The sequence below is a fragment of the Doryrhamphus excisus genome, linkage group LG1 (genome assembly GCF_037039965.1).
Source record: "Doryrhamphus excisus strain RoL-2023G ecotype Guam linkage group LG1, RoL_Dexc_Guam_v1.1, whole genome shotgun sequence".
Lineage (NCBI taxonomy): Eukaryota > Metazoa > Chordata > Actinopteri > Syngnathiformes > Syngnathidae > Doryrhamphus > Doryrhamphus excisus.
In genome coordinates this window covers 16,834,422-16,852,416 of record NC_136357.1, presented here as the reverse complement: position 1 = coordinate 16,852,416, position 17,995 = coordinate 16,834,422, and the positions used below count along the sequence as shown (strand labels likewise).

The following is a 17,995-nucleotide window of genomic DNA, read 5'->3' as shown; positions in this document are numbered from 1 at the left end:
GAGAACCTCCAAGAGGGACCACCATCTTCATTGCATATGCACTGTGACAACATTTCGGCGTATAAGAGGTGTCATGGCTGCTTCAACTGGGGAGCTAATAAACACCTCATCCATGCAGGAGGTGTCAACTTTACACCCGGGATGACAGCGTTTCCAGGAGAACCTCACCCTGCACTGATACTAGTCACTTTTTTGTTTTCAACATGGCTTCCTCCGTCTCCATGGGGCTCTGTATTGATCAACAGGTTGTAATTTGATGGAGGGCATTGGGAGAAGCTACGTAAGAAGACCCCGGGGTAATGAAAGAACATGATGCAGATTTTTGATTCCCGGATTCCTATCGACGACCCGCCACCAAGGTCGCCATCCGCAGGTTTGGTTCATACACCACCAAGCGGCCCAAAGCACCCTGGGGGGAGGGTGGGAAGGGGGCGTCGTGGTGGTTTGGCCATGATTGATCTTCTCCGTTGGAACATGCAGCTTTTTAAAAACTCTCTTTTTTTTTTTGCATGCAACTTTACAGATGCCACACCCTTTCTGGCCAAGAGGATCATTACACCTGGCAACGCGAGAGCCCAGATTACATGCTGCCTCTCTTCTTTCCTTCATCTCCTTCGTCCTCGCCTCCTATCCTCTCCCGGAGGCTATTTATAACCCAACAGCACTTTATGAACGTCCGCAGGCGCTGCATTACACAGCCTTGTGATACTCTTGCTGCATCTTCTACACATAAAAAAAACAAAGATCCTACAGGACCAAAGTGATGCTCACTCGAACAGAGGAGAGTTGATTATTCCAGTTTGTGTTTTAGGACATTTGGATAGCGGCTTAAGGGGTTTGTAATAATAATAATAATAATAATAATAATAATAATAACAATGCAAGATGGAGCCCATTTAGCAGATCTTTGTATGACGATGCATAAATGTCTTTTTTTCTCAGTCGTGGTCAATTCTAATGAGGTTAGTTTATAAATAAGAAATAAAGACGGATCATTGTTGATTTCACCTGCAGAGGACGCGCCTTACCACAGCGCAAGTGTCCATCGTGGGACTTTCTTCTGTAGCCTGAGCATGCAAATATATATATATATATATATATATATATATATATAATATATATAAAGTGAAGTCATAAAATTTGATTATCGACACGCGTGGAACTCACCTGCTTTGCTCCTCACTGCGTCCACTGCCGAGCATCCTCTCGCATTTCCACACCGTGCGACAGCAACTCCGAGCAGCCCACGGAGAGGCACAAACACGCACACGCGCGCATGCACTACCTCAAGTCCTGAATAAGCATGTGTGGACGGGGGGGAAAAAAGCGGGAAAAGATAGCAATAAACCAAAGACGAGATAGTGAGCATCCGTTTCCACGCCTGCAAGCTCCCGAACGCTCCGTCCCGCAATGAGGAGGAATGCAAATGGAAGGTGGAATGGATGGAAGAGAGGGAGGGAGAGAGGGAGGATCCACTCCCACGCACGACGCGCACACACGCGCGCTAATGAAGAGAGCCGTCCTGTCTCAAGTGCATGCATTTTTACCCCCCCCCCCAAAAAAAAATACATTTTGTCGTTGTGTGTGTGCGTGGGTGTGTGCGCATCATTTACACGTCTCAAGGAGGACAGCCAGTGCGTGTCACGTTGTTCTCTCAGCTGAGCAAATAAAGCAATAAAATCAGATTTAAGTGTGAGTGAAAGATGAAGCAGGTTGCAGTTCCACCAGTGAAAGCAAGGTCGCGCTGTGGGCTTCATTTAGCGCTCAACATCCACTGCTGCTGGATCTTAATAATAATCATGTAGGGACAGTTTTCAATAAGCATGATCAATTATCATTACCATTGGCAGCAAAGTGGATGTTGCTTGGAAATGTGTTTTTATTTGGTGTTTTCAAGGCTATAACTGCTTTAATATGTTGAAAATTTTGTTTTTTTTGCGACAAACTGCAATTTGACTGAAAATAAATGGAAAGAAAAATAAACATGCATGCTAGACCGACTCCAAATTGTCCGTAGGTATGAATGTGAGTGTGAATGGTTGTTTGTCTATATGAGCCCTGTGATTGGCTGGCCACCAGTCCACGGTTTACTCCACCTCTCGCCTGAAGACAGCTGGGATAGGCTCCAGCACGCCAGCAACCCTTGTGAGGACAAGCGGTAGACAATGAATGAATGAATTATTTAGGTGAATTTGTTCATCTAGGGCGGCATGGCGGTCGAGGATCAGAGTTCGATTCCACCCTCGGCCATCTCTGTGTGGAGTTTGCATGTTCCCCCCGTGCATGCGTGGGTTTTCTCCGGGTACTCCGGTTTCCTCCAACATTCCAAAAACATGCTAGGTTAATTGGTGACTCCAAATTGTCCATAGGTATGAATGTGAGTGTGAATGGTTGTTTGTCTATATGTGCCTTGTGATTGGCTGGCGACCAGTCCACGGTGGACCCCGCCTCTTTCCCGAAGACAGCTGGGATAGGCTCCAGCACCCCAGCGACCCTCGTGAGGAAAAGTGGTAGAAAATGAATGAATGAATGAATTTGTTCATCTACCAGCCGTTCATCATATTTGACTTCAGTGTACCCCGCCTCTCACCTAAACCTAAGCTGTGCACCTTCATTGGATAGCCGAACTGGGGAAGTGCCGAGACTGACGTGAACCAACCACAGACTCAGAAGTGGTGGCAGTGGTGGTACGCGTCATCCATAACCCGACGCGGCCCGAAAGTTCCTCCTGAATTAAAAGTGCTACATAATGTCTGCATGCTCCCAAATCCGTCTTAAGGTGGTACTCATCCCCAAATTTTGCCCACACTTGCAAGTACAGCGGGTTGGGATTTGGGCTTTTCCGCACATTGCGAGCCACAAACTCACCACACTCTGCCAAGTACTCGCCCCCAAATGCCGCACCAATTTTTGTCACGATCGGGCTTCACCCCCCTTGTGACAGCTTAGTTTTCCTCTGTTCCTCGTTCACGCCCTTATTTTGTATTCACTTCCTCTCTTGCTCTGTTCTGTTTTCCGTTCATTTCAATTATCTCCCGCACCTGTTTCCTATTTGCTGTTGCCTATTTAGTTCAGGTGCACGATCCCTTCGTTGTCGGTTCATTGTCGTTGCTGAGTTGGTTATGCTTGTGCGTCGTTCTGCTGCATAGTGTAAATAAATATATTTTGACCTGCATTTGGGTCCTTATCTCTGCATCCTGGGGTCAAACCGCGAAACTCAAAAGCCGGAACGTGACAATTTTAAGCCTTTTTAATGTTTGCATGGTGCAAAACTTGTATCACTCTAACAAAGACAGGAAGTCCCACACAATGATGGGCCGATATCGATACCATGCTTTTTCACTGATACGGGCCGCTTCACAGATCGTTGGCCGATCGATCGGAGCACCCCTAATATTGCTATTTACTTCTATATTGCAGCTAATCAATCTGCCTATTAGCTACCTATCTATCATCTAAATATCTAAAAATAAGTCTGTCTCTCAACCTATTCATCATGTATTAAATATATCAATTTATTTACCTACATTGTTACTAATCAATCAGTTGATCCGCCCATCTATCTGGCATCTATCCATCTAATTACTGTATGTCTTATCCCCTATCAACCAAATCTATCGAAGCTTGAGTCATTTTACTTAATTTTATTTTTATTTAGTCTTATTACTGAGGGCTGCACGGTTAGCGCACAGACCACACAGCTAGTTTGATTCCACCTTCTCTGTGTGGAGTTTGCATGTTCTCCCTGTGCATGCATGGGTTTTCTCCGGGTACTCCGGTTTCCTCCCACATTCCAAAAACATGCTAGGTTAATTGGTCACTCCAAATTGTCCATAGGTATGAATGTGAGTGTGAATGGTTGTTTGTCTATATGTGCCCTGTGATTGGCTGGCAACCAGTCCAGGGTGTAGCCTGCCTCTTTCCCGAAGACAGCTGGGATAAGCTCCAGCACATCAGCGACCCTCGTAAGGATAAGCGATAGAAAATGTATGAATAAATTATTAAGTTGAATTTGTTCATCTATTCATGTGTCTACGAGCCGTTCATCATATCTGACTTCATTCAGTCAACCTGTCCATTCGGCTATCATCCATCCATGGAGCTATCAAACTATTCATGGATTGATTCATCCAGCTAGGTATCAGTTAATTCACATATGGCTCCATCCATCCATGCATCAAGTGAAAAATTTCTGTTTCACTTTGCTGCCTGGCAGTGGATGTCATGAAGCTTTTTAGTAATGGCGACTACTTTGCAGCACGAGCATGATGGGAGGTTGGAGGGAGGACAGTAAATTGGGAGCCACTCCTGGGCTGTTGGTTAACAGCGGCAAGCCTCTGCTCCACTCCGGAATCATTAGTGGCGCAGCACATGCAGCCGGGGTCAGGCCAGTGTGAGTTCAGCAAGAAACACAATAAATTAGTCCTCATTACACAGAAAAGATGTGTGACACCAGCTAAAAGTAGAACCAAAGAAGGCCAATGATACAAGAGGAGTCAATAGATATTGAGAAGCAATTGCTAATTGATTTTTCTCCTCTTTTTATTTTTTTTATAGATTTCATGACTGATGTCCCTATGAAGGGTGCGTTAGTTTCAGCCACAGTTGAGAATAAAAACACACAATAATGTTTCCATTCAGTTTAGCTGGACACTTGTATGGCAGACTATATACAGGTACAGTATCATACCCAGCTATTAAAATTTAATTTAACCTTGTATGTCAGTTGACCGACATGATTCTTATCCATCAAAAGTTGAGTGGTTTTGGTTTTTTGTAGTTTATTCTCCTGCAATAAACTTAGTTTAAGTTTGTTGTATTTTTCTAAATACACAACTGAAAAGTCAAGTAATTTTACTGAAGTTCTACAGCAGTAAACTTAACTTTACACTTACATGCCAGTTTATCTACAGTTGTCTTTCAAACGTTGAGTAGTTTTACTTTATTGTAGTTTTATTAGACAGCACTAAACTTAATTTAACCTTGTATGTCAGTTGACCGACATGATTCTTATCCATCAAAAGTTGAGTAGTTTTGCTTTTTTGTAGTTTATTCTCCTGCAGTAAACTTAGTTTAAGTTTGTTGTATTTTTCTGAATACACAACTGAAAAGTAGAGTAATTTTACTTTACTGTAGTTATACAGCAGTGAACTTAACTTTACACTTACACGCCAGTTTATCTACAGTTGTCTTTCAAACGTTGATTAGTTTTACTTTCTTTTAGTTTTATTACACAGCAGTAAACTTACCTTTAGACTTATATGATGATATATTTACAGCTATCATACATTTGTGTGAAAAAGCATTTGACTCCTTTTATGAGTGAAGGAAAAAAAAACAATCCAAATCTACATGACCCTAAGAACTGGTTGGGCCACCCCGAGAAGCAACAACTGCAATCAAGCATTTGCGATAACTTGCAATGAGGAATTTTGGGCCACTCATCTTTTTTTCAGCATGAAAAGTAGGATTCAAAAGTAGGATTGAGTAGGATTGAAGTCAGGACTTTGACTAGGCCACTGCAAAGTCTTGATTTTGTTTTTATTCAGCCATTCAGAGATGGACTTGCTGGTGTGTTAAGTGTCAGGTCAAGTGAGGCCTGCAGTTCTTGGGATGTTGTGGGTTCTTCTGGTGACCTCTTCAATGAGTCGTGGCTGCACTGTAACTTTCTTTCGGGGGGCAATCACCATGTAGGTCTGGATTTTTTTCTCCCTTAATAATAAAGAGATTATTATTTTATTAGTAGTTGTGTGGCAAAATGCTGAAAAACAGGTAATCAGGTTAAATATCTGCACCGGTTAAATGTTATTTAAAACCTTTCTTGTACAGTTTAACTATAGAATAGAGAAATTCAGAGGAGCGGAAGCTGTTCTAGTTATTTTTATCCCACGATCAATTGGACTTTTATGAAAACCCTATCCAGTGGGATGGACATGGCATTTGAAAATGGCGTTGAAAGGTTTCCAACAAGTTCACTTTTTTTTCCGCTGGAAGCTGAGTCATCATTGCCCGCAGACAGAGAAAAAGGGAGCGAAAAATAAAAAATAAAACAAATCCACGTCCGAGTCTTTGTTATCTAACACACTTGTCGTGTCCATATGTCACTTAGGCTTTCCTTCACACTGCACAACAGAGGATTGTGCAAGTAAAGTGTTTGTCTTGCAGTGTTAAACTGCAGCGTCTGTACATCTGCAAGCGGTTTTCCTTTCCTTTTTTCTCCCCTTCATCTTTCTGCACGGACCCTCAGAGCAAGGGAAGGCATTCAGGCGTCACAGCTACATGTAAATGTCATCAGCATCAGTTCACGCATGGCCAAGATACTCTTCACTGCCACTTCACTGTTTGTTTTCTACACTTTAGGACCCCCCCTGCCATCCTCTACTGTGTGTGAAACTATTCCTATAGGGTGGGGATGGGGGTCCACTTTTTTCCGGATCACTAAGCAGACCTGAGAGGAGCAGATGTTGAAATCCGCAGATACTCAGGACTAAAGTCTCTTCAGGTCGCTGTAACATCAGCAGAACAAGAACTAAACAAAGAAACAAAAACATACTTTTACAAAGACAAACTTTTCTATACATGAAAAAAGTGGTACTATATCCCCAGATTAAAATCATTTGGGAGGAGAAGTGTGCAAAAGAAAAAATAATTATATATATATATATATATATTTATTATATTTTATTATATTTTTATTATAAATGTATATTTTACAAGCAATAAGGTGCAATTACAGAAAATTTGACATTAGTCATCATATACAAATACTAATAATAAATAATTCAAAAGAGCTTTAAATTGTGTGAAAAATGTTCAGTTGTTCTGAAAAACATTTTTTGCCTGCCTGTTAGGAGGGCAAGCAAAACACATTTGTTGGTAGTTTAAAAGATAAGTTTGAATTTAAGGGGAAGAAAACAACTGAAAACATCGATTACAATATGATTTTACATAATATCTATACAAATGTCTTCATAGACAAATAATAATAAGCTAAATTGTAAAATTCAAAACAATCTAAATGTATAGACTATTAATTATAATAATAATAATATAAGCACGAGATTATTATACATACAATGTACATATTATACCTTATATTATACATTATACATTATTATACATACAATATATACAAGATTATTGATACTAGTACTACACACTAGTGTACAAAGTACACCAATGAAATGTGTTTCTGGGACTAAATGCATTATGGGGAAACATGTTTTTTATTTTAAACTTATATTGTTACTTGAATTGTATATTTCTTAGCTACCTTTTGAGTGTTAATTTGTTGTGTGATGATTTTAGTGTCTTTTGTAAGATGACACATATATATACATACACACACACACACACACACACACATATATATATATATATATGATATATGTGATACACACAGTTATGTTGCTTATGTTTATGTAAGAGCCAAAATTAACAAATAATTAACAAATAATTTTTAAAAAGGATGGTCGAATACATTTTCCCATTACTGTATATATGTATACATATATACATATATATATATATATATATATATATATATATATATATATATATATATATATATATGGTCATAATATTCTAATATATCAGAATATATATGTGTATATATCATTTTTCAACAATCCAACAAACATTACCACTTTATTCTTTTAATTTTTATTTGTTGTCATAATTCTAAGACCCAATGTAATCCATACTTTTTCAACTCAGTATTGCTGCCATATTGTATGTTTCTAATGAAAAGAAGAAACTAAACAAAAAGATGTTTGTGAGGACGCCTTTTCTCTCTTCTGTCTCTTCCACTAAGAGCAGCAAAAAGCAGCAACAATGGAGAGGGCCTCCACGGGTTTTTAAAGCATCAATAATTCATTTACTTGGCTGTGTTTCTTAGCACTGACACGCACACTCGTCCTTCATGCCCTCCCACATAGGGACTGAAGGCTGTCACTCACGCGGACACCATAAAGTGATGAGGTGATAAAGCGTCCATTTGCTTGTTATCAGAGAACATCGTCCCGCCGTTCCTGAGCAGGTTGCAAAAGGAGGTGCCAGGCTATCGTCATTGCGCTTGGCCTCTTTGATAAGCCAGAAACCTTCGAACAGGCAAGCCTCCGATCTATTCTCATTTAAACACAAGTCAGTCTATTATTTTAAAACAGACGGGCCACAGCCAAACAATTTCAAACTCCATCCAGAAACACGTCATGCGCACTTCAGCTTAATACACTTTTATCTTCTTTTCCAAATGACATTCTTGCAGATAAGGACGACTTTCCTTCCCTCACAGTTGGAAAGCAATGAAAATTTAACTTCAAATTGGTATTCAACTGCTGATCGTGTGGATTTACTTTGGATTATAATTTGATTACTTCAGCTTGCATCAGCGTACGTTCCGAAATTGACGAGTGGTCAAGCCAATACAACATATAGAACTTTCTTGAATATTATTGGGGCGGCACGGCGGTCTAGTGGTTAGCGCGCACACCTCACAGCTAGGAGACCAGGGTTCAATTCCTCCCTTGTGCATGCGTGGGTTTCCTCCCACATTCCAAAAACATGCTAGGTTAATTGGCCACTCCAAATTGTCCATAGGTATGAATGTGAGTGTGAATGGTTGTTTGTCTATATGTGCCCTGTGATTGGCTGGCGACCAGTCAAGTTCAATGACAGCTGGGATAGGCTCCAGCACCCACTGCGACCCTCGTGAGGAAAAGCAGTAGAAAATGAATGAATGAATATTATTGGGTGTTATAAGGTGTGTCTATGGCCTGACTATGATGACGGATGGAGTGATGACGAGAAACCGCTCGTGACCTGATCTTTGAACTAACATCTTTCTTTTTCAATTAGATGTTGGAGAGTCGTCTTTAAAAATGTGAAGACGCTGGCTTGAAAATGGTGACTGGTAGAGTACTGGAGAGAAACAGCTAATGATGTGTGCTTTGATCTTGGTTGCCGAGCTCCATATGTAATTCGCAATCAGCAGATTACTTCCTTAAGACAATAATTTATGTATGTTCGAACAAAAATGCCACAAATTTGAAGATGATCAATAAAAACGGTAGGTAGAATGCCGAAGAGAAACCATCCAACCCTCTTAATTAGATATTGAATTAATTAGATTTGAAGAAGATGAGTTGACTGAAGTCTCATGATTTGAGCCTTAATCTTGGTTGCCTAGTACTAGATATCATTCATATACAACAATAACCTCTGAAAATTTAAAACAGCTGAGTTTTAAAATGGTGACTGCTAGAGTCTCAAAGAGAAAGCACTCATCTATGAACTTGTTTGCTCATATTCTAAACTAACAGCTTCCCTCCTTAATGAGATGTTGAAGAGTAATCGCTGGACATCTGAAGACGATGGGCTAAAAAAGATGACGGGTTAAGTGGCGAAGAGAAACTGCTAATGATTTGAGCCTTGATCTTGGTGGCCTATTACAAGATCTCATTCAAAAAATCACACAATATTTAGTTTCAAGTAACTCGCTTAAAAATGACCGTGTAGTCCTCCTGATGAACATAGTTTTGAGGGTTTTTTTTAAGGCTACAGCATCAAAATAGGTACAGTATTTCCCATGACACCCGGAAGAGAAAAAGCACATGCGCAAAAGAAAAAAAAAAACATTTCAAGTCAATATGAACAGCTTTCTTCATCAAATATTGTGTGAAAGAGTGAGGTACCTCAACAAATGAGCAGAAAGGCCTCATTTTTAATTGAGATTTTTGCGACCATAATGTCAGGTGAATGTATGTCAACATTGCTATGAAGGAGTCAGACTGTGAACACTCACTGACAACATGATTCTGGTTTCCTGTTGCTAGGATATAAACACAACACGGCAAACATATCGTCTGTGTGGAAAATTGCATCCAATGCTTTAAACATAGCAGCGTGTGAACTCGCACCTGAAAAAAGATGCAGTGCAAAATAGCAGCACAATGCACGTCGCCGTGGTAACTGGCAGCCAGTCTATCTTCACCCTTCCTGAGCCCCTGTGGCCTTTAAAAAAAAAAAAAATCCTTCTTCTCTTTTAAAGGACTGTATTTTAGCACCGCCTTACTGTATTACTTTGGTCACACTAAAAAGGTGGTTTGATGATAACAGATTGTCCTTGAACTTAAGTAAAACTAAAATCATGCTGTTTGCTAACAGCAGAAAGGACACGCACCAGCAAATACAAATAGACGGTGTAGAGATTGAAAGGGTGAACGAAAATACATTTTTGAGGATCACAATAGATGAAAATATGAGCTGGAAACCTCATATTACAAATATACAACATAAGGTGGCCAGAAATATTTCAGTATTGAACAAAGCAAAATTTGTTCTCAATCAGAAATCACTCCACACTCTATTGCTCTCTGTTTCTACCATATCTTACTTATTGTGTGGAAATAAGCAATCTTCACTCGCTAAATGTACTGCAAAAAGGTCAGTAAGGATAATTCATAATGCCGTCTACAGAGAACATACTAAGTCCTTATTTCTAAAATCACAAATACTTCAACTTGCTGATATAGTTCATCTTCAAACAGTTAAAATAATGCATAAGGCTAAAAATAACAAATTCGCTAAAAATGTCATCCAATACTTCTCTACAAGAGAGGAGGAATATGATCTCAGGAGTCTTGATCCAGTCATGATGTGCTATATATACAGTATAGTGCATCCGGAAAGTATTCACAGTGCTTCACTTTTTCTACATTTTGTCATGTTACAGCCTCATTCCAAACTGAATTAAATTAATCTCTTACCTCAAAATTCTACACAAAATACTCCATTATGACAATGTGAAAAAAGTTTTTTTTGACATGTTTTGAATTTATTAAAAAGAGAAAACAAAAAAATCACATTTACATAAGTATTCACAGCCTTTGCCATGAAGCTCAAAATTGAGCTCAGGTGCATCTTTTTTTCCACTGATCATCCTTGAGATCTTTCTACAGCTTAATTGGAGTCCACCTGCAGTAAATTCAGTTGATTGGACATGATTTGGAAATATAATAACTGTCTATATAAGGTCCCACAGTTGACTGTGCATGTCAGAGCACAAACACCAAGCATGAAGTCAAAAGAACTGTCTGTAGACCTGCGAGACAGGATTGTCTTGAGGCACAAATCTGGGGAAGGATACAGAAACATTTCTGCTGCTTTGAAGGTCCCAATGAGCACAGTGGCCTCCATTATTCGTAAATGGAAAACGTTTGGAACCACCAGGACTCTTCCTAGAGCTGGCCGGCCTTCTAAACTGAGCGATCGGAGAAGAAGGGCCTTAATCAGGGAGGTGACCAAGGCCCCGATGGTCACTCTGTCAGAGCTCCAGCGTTCCTCTGTGGAGAGAGGAGAGCCTTCCAGAAGGACAACCATCTCTGCAGCAATCCACCAATCAGGCCTGTATGGTAGAGTGGCCAGACGAAAGCCACTCCTTAGTAAAAGGAACATGGCAGCCCGTCTGGAATTTGCCAAAAAGCACCTGAATGACTCTCAGACCATGAGAAGCAAAATTCTCTGGTCTGATGAGACAAAGATTGAACTCTTTGGTGTGAATGCCAGGCGCCATGTTTGGAGGAAACCAGGCACTGCTCATCACCAGGCCAATACCATCCCTACAGTGAAGCATGGTGGTGGCAGCATCATGCTGTGGGGATGTTTTACAGCAGCAGAAACTGGCAGACTAGTCAGGATAGAAGGAAAATGAAGCAATATATAGAGATATCCTGGATGAAAACCTGCTCCTGAGCGCTCTTGACCTCAGTAGACTGGTCATGTACCTTGACCATATAGACAGTAGACATTAGCACACAGCCAAGATCTCAAAAGATTGGCTTCAGAACCACTCAGTGAATGTCCTGGAGTGGCCCAGCCAGAGTCCAGACTTGAATCCGATCGAACATCTCTGGAGAGATCTGAAAATGGCTGTGCACAGACGTCTCCCATCCAACCTGATGGAGCTTGAGACTTATTGCAAAGAAGAATGGGCAAAACTGCCTAAAGATAGGTGTGCTAAACTTGTGGGATCATATTCAAAAAGACTTGAGGCTGTAATTGCTGCCAAAGGTGGATCAACAAAGTATTAAGCAAAGGCTGTGAATACTTATGTAAATGTGATTTTTTTGTTTTCTATTTTTAATAAATTCAAAACATGTCAAAAAAAACTTTTTTCACATTGTCATAATGGAGTATTTTGTGTAGAATTTTGAGGTAAGAGATTAATTTAATTCAGTTTGGAATGAGGCTGTAACATGACAAAATGTAGAAAAAGTGAATCGCTGTGAATACTTTCCGGATGCACTGTATATCACTATATTGACACTTACTATGGTACCCATTATGTCATTGGATGGTAACCTCGTACTTTGGTACGAGGTGCATTATTAAAAAAAAATTTTAAATTAAAAAATAAACCTTAAACTGTATTATGGAAAGCAGGAAGTGAACAAATGTAACAGTTACTGATTGAAATTCCTGCTTCTGTCAAGCTCAGACGTGTCTTTATTTGCTCCTGATTGCTTCTGTCGCTTATGGCTTTGACCCTAAATCTTTATTTTCTTTTAAGTGAACCAAGACCTTTTGAATGATTTGAAAAAAAAATCCAACATACCTAACGAGGCAGTGACTACAACTCTCTCAACATGCCCAGAGGAGTAATCTAAACCAAGTCTCCTTGTGAAAGCTGTCGGATATATCAGCAAGAAATGTCTGCACTACAAGAAAGGATTTTTGCCTTGGAAACCCAAAAAAAAAAAAAAAACTTCATGAAACGCTCAGTGGAATCCATTGGTTAGATGTCCACATGTACCTCCAAAGAAAAAGTTGATACATCCAATCTTAATGATACAGAAAACTGTGCCAAGTGTCAAGGTCAAAAATACCGTGGTCTTTGGAGACATTAACGTGAACAGAATAGCTCCTTGCAGATCTCCAAGTGCCACTGTCTCTGACATCTTGGCATCCTTGGCACCAGGACCCAAAAAAGGATCCAACCACAGCCGCTCCTCCAGATTCCAGACCACCGGTTTCAGCACCTCTGGAGAGGGAGCGCAAGAAAAGACCTCCTGCCTTGCCACCCAAGGATCTAGCAAAGGATTAAGCCACAGCTACCACAACCGTGCCTCTGGAATTAAGACACAGGCCTGGGACCCGCATGATGCATGATGCATGATGCATCTACACCCTCCAGAGATGCTTCACTACTCTTCCTGTCTCCACCATCGCCCATGAGATTTCCTGACTGTCTGGAAAGTTTTGGTGAAATCAGGGATTAAAATGGTTCCCCTCACACAAGGATTCTTTCCTCAAAAAAAGACACAGGCCCCTTTCCCTCCTCAGCCTATTCGATCAACCAAGGACCCCCAGCTCGGCCTTCACCATGGGTGCCCTCTGCGTTGCTAAACCTCATATAACCCTGAGGCCCAGGGAGGGAGTATTGTTGCCTTAAACAATAACTACTGTCAAACCACATTGATTAGTAAGAGACTGATCTGATCAAAGCAATCTAATCCACATCGCCCAGTTCAACTCCAGTTCATCTTAAACATGACGTGTTCCATGTCAGATCTTTAAGTAGTAAATCACTTTTAATTATTGATTTGATTTCCTTTTACAATCTTTATTTTATGTTTTAACTTGGCTGGATAAAAACACAGCTAATGCTGTACTGATTGAGTCTAGTCTTTGTATCTGAAACCAGAGGGGTGCTGTGCCATATTTAGGGACATTATACTCACAAAAATTGGGCTTTTTTTCTTCTTTTCAGTATCTTTGAGTAAAAGCAAGGAACAACTTGCTGCATTCTCCTTCCTGCTGTGGTTGCCTGCCAATGTGAGGCGTTCAGGTGCACTTGTTATTTTGATTGTTAGACGCAAGTTGTTATTCACGTACCCCTACTGCAGTGGTTCCCAAACTTTTTATAGTCACGTACCCCTTCAGACATTTGACCTGAAATCGAGTTGGGACACCATGGAAAGATTCCAGTCAGATAATGGAAACTTTAAACCCCAAAAGCAGGATCAAAACTAGCAAACTACTGTCAGTGCTGCACCAGCTTTTTCTTAAATGGTGCATTCAGGTGCATCACATAACTCCTCGGAGACAAGTATAAAGACTTTAAAAACACTTTTAAATCCCAACAAACACACGTACACATGCACATGCAATCCAAAGTATGTGATATTTACAAAATCAACCACTTGTCGCTCGTACAACTGTTCTAAGATTGTTAACCTTTTCTCTTCAATTTGGTATGAATATTTGCATGAATATGCAGACTTAAACCATAGCCATCCCGAGTGGCTCAAATTAAGTCCATTTAAATTAAATCGATTCACAGGGAAGAATACCAATATCAGGGTTGAATAAAAGATATCACTAAGATGTCACCAAAAATGCACATTTTTGACCTGGAATTACTATAGCATGAATGAATCAATGAATTATGTTCAGTATTTCAAGTTAATTATGATAATTATCATAACCATAATAAGGTTTATGTTTTTCAACTGTGCAGGAGTAGGAGGTACTTGGCTGTAAATGTTTGGGAACCACTGCTCTACAGATATTAAACTCCAAAAGCAGCTAAAATGAAGATTTATTCATCAAAACCATACAAGTCTGCTGATCAAGCACGCAACAAATATATATATATATTGTTTCTCAAGTGCCCCCTACTGGATGGACATTACAGCAGTTGTCCCCAATGCAAATTTTGCCATTACACAACAACAACATAATACATAAACAATGTTCTATGCTAATACAGTAGTTGCAGTGAAGCTAATGTGAAACAAACCCTTCGTCCCTCCTACACACAAGCTGACAATTGTGCAATTGCTTGTGTTGCAGAGGAGAGCGTCAGTGTGTTTGACTCAATGGCGTTTCAATAGCAGAGGTCCTGAATGAACATTGTAACGTGCACAAAGTGAGTCAAGGTGCACAGAAATTGCATTTGGCCTTGTCGACATCCAATTGTATCGCTGCACACAGGAAACGCTTGAAAAGCCAATAAAACAAACAAATACACTAATAGCATTCTCCCACGCACAAACACAATGGGAGGGTTGGTATACAGTGTAGCATTGTTGGGGGTAAAAGCATTTTTGTAGATATGTTTTAGTGTTACAAATGTGTTAATGTAACAGTAATCATGACAGTAATAACATCGATTTGATGCTCTAGCAGCACATTGATGGCAATCGCAGTGACATAACTACAACACACATCAAATATCTCTATCATGTGATCATTTCTCAAAATGCACCCCAGCATTCGACATATGTACTGTATACTGCAGGTATTACATCGGTTTGGCTGGCATGCAATGCTAACTCGCAAACTAGAGAGCTAGCGACCTAAACGGTAGCCTCCAAGTTATTTCCAAAAACTTACCCCTTCCACACGGATAGGGAGGATAACTATTAACAGTTATTTAACCTTTAACATGAACATTAATCAAACGTAATATTTTTTTCTGGGTACATGATACCATACAGCATCGATATCAAACTTGCTCGGGCCGTACTAACATTAAACTTTCATATCAAGGCGGGGGCCTCAAACTAGTGTCCTGCGGGTCACATTTGGCTCGCGGGCCGCATGTTTGGGACCCCTGACTTAAACCCATGCAGGATGTCCTCCTGCATGGAGGACAAGCTCAGAATTCAAATATATTCAAACAAGAACCTGAACTTATTTAAGTTTAAGGAAATACTGCATATGATTGGAATATGCAAAAACATGAACTTACTAATTCCACCTATAGGTGGAAGAAAAAAAAAAGGTAGTGACGTCAAACGGCGACGGGATCCTGAGAGCTGGCGTTCGAGCCACGAGGACCAAATTTGACAAGCGCCCATCAGATGGGATTTCCTTTTCCCTTCTCTCGGCTTGAGTTTTTGGACTTTGCGCGAGGTTCCGGACACAGGGATTAATGCCAGGTGGACTGACAGGTGAACTTTGACTCTTCGGGGAACATTGGGACACTTTCGGGGTGGTGGGTAAAAGTTCGGGATTAAGTTGGTGTTTCATGGTTGTCTTTGTTAGCGGGTGGGAAGTTTAGTCAGTTGGTTAGGTTGGGAGGGGATGATATGCGGGTTTGGTTTGGAGTCATTAAACTGCCGTTGTGGAGGCAAACCAGCTTTTTCTTACAGCTGATATCCGCTCCCCCCCGCGACCTTCTTGTTTGCGTTGAAGCCTCGTTACCTCTATAGGAGGGCGCGATCGTTACAACATAAGTATATACACTCCTGACCAAAATTGTAAGACCAGTTGAAAAACTACAGGAATTTTCATTTTGCACTGTTGTTTCTTAAGGAGGTTGAAAGTAGAGCAGTTTATTGCAAACAAGCATTAAAGGTGAAATAGGCTGTTCATCAGCTGATCAAAGGTTTCGGATCATAGCTAAAAAAAAACAAAAAACGAAACCCTCTTAAAATACTAATAACATTTTCAAAAAAGGAGTTAGTTAAGAGAACCTGTGTCATTCTTGTTAATAACCTCAAAAATTGATCTGAGCATGAGGCGAGTGAGAAGACTGTGATGAAGATGGCTTCCCGGAGGGCATCCATTGTCTTGTAAACTTCCCTTGCCATCCATCCCCAAAATTTCTCAGTTGAATTTAGATCATGAGAACACACAGAATGATGGCAATTCCCAAACTCTGAAATAAGTCTTTTGTCAGGCAAGCACTTTGAACTGCATTGTTGTCCTGTTGACAAAGCCAGTCATTACTACACACTCATTGAGGGATGCCCCCTGCAACATCTCCGCATAGCCAGCTGCCAGACTCCCACACACAACCTGAAGCGCCATTGTTCCGTTGAAGGAAAAAACAACCCAAATCTTGACGCCGTATGGAAAAACATCTGAGGCGGGATCTCCTTGTCATGCCAGGAACATTGGGAAATCTACATTACTAAACTGGTCGAGAGAATGGCATGTTTGTGTCCGACTGAACCGCACTCTTTATGACCACGGCGGTTGGCTATCACCGCTGTGCTCTGGTTTTCCTGAGCTCTGTGCTTCCCGCTGTTTTCAAATCTAATCAGTCATGTTACGCAGCACATCGTTCTGAAGTCTGTTGGCTGTGAATTATAGCCCCCTTAGTCCACCAACAATTGACATATGTTCATACAGTGTGGACAGTGAAGAAGTGAGCTACATAAAAGATGTAAAAACCTTGGCCATATGTGGACAGCACACTGCATTATCAAACTTTATACAGATTTTGGAATCGAACTTTGTCTATCTGTGTAGCCAACCAGTTAAACAGTTCCCAAAAGGAGACAACAGAAGTAGGCCTTTATTCTTTGGCCGTTATGGTATTTTGTGAAAATGTGACACAAATACAGAAGTTGAACGAGAATAGTACATGTTTGGGTTACATGTACATTGAGTTAGCAACAGGGATAACAAAATGAAAGCTACACATACAAAAATAGACAAATCTAGCTTAGCCGACTAGCGCTACTCTAGCTAACATTACACAAGACTGATGAATGTTAACAAACACAAACTGTACTGACAGACGGTGCTTTTAGCTGTAGAGGAAAGGAAACACTGGGTTGCAGAACTGGAAACCGAACATGAAGAACAAGAGTGGAAACGTTCACTGAGAAAACAGCAAACAGAGCTCCATACTGTAGGCAGTGACTACAGAGTAGTGGCACAATAATTAACAATACTTAATACGGCCACAAGGGGGTGCTATTTCTAAGCGAAACATAGGCTCTACTCAGGAGACTAAACAGTGAATAATAGTAACAATAGTAATAGTCCCCAGGAGACTAAACACATGGGGTCTTTAGAGATCCCACATTAAACTTTGGGGAAAGAAGCATCACCAATTTGGTGACTGGTCGAGGGAAAGTCTTTCTGGTTCCATCTTTGACGACTGATGTGTCGACTTTCACGACCTATCAATCTTCTCCTGGTAAGGTCTTTGTGACAAAGCCCATAGGCCATTCATTCCTCTTTGTCTGATGACATC

At 40.5% G+C, this 17,995-nt stretch overlaps 1 protein-coding gene across 2 annotated transcripts in view; it reads right to left on the bottom strand.

Moving 5' to 3' along the window:
- The window catches only part of lingo1a (leucine rich repeat and Ig domain containing 1a), a 136,663-nt gene that overhangs the window by 33,924 nt on the left and 84,744 nt on the right, over positions 1–17,995 (bottom strand). The window contains exon 1 of one of the 2 annotated variants that reach the window (XM_058076683.2): positions 1,168–1,453. The exons of the other annotated variant lie outside the window; for it this stretch is intronic. The gene's annotated coding sequence lies outside the window, so the exon portion shown is untranslated. Of the gene's footprint in view, positions 1–1,167; positions 1,454–17,995 lie in introns of those variants that run through there. 2 annotated transcript variants of the gene reach the window in all.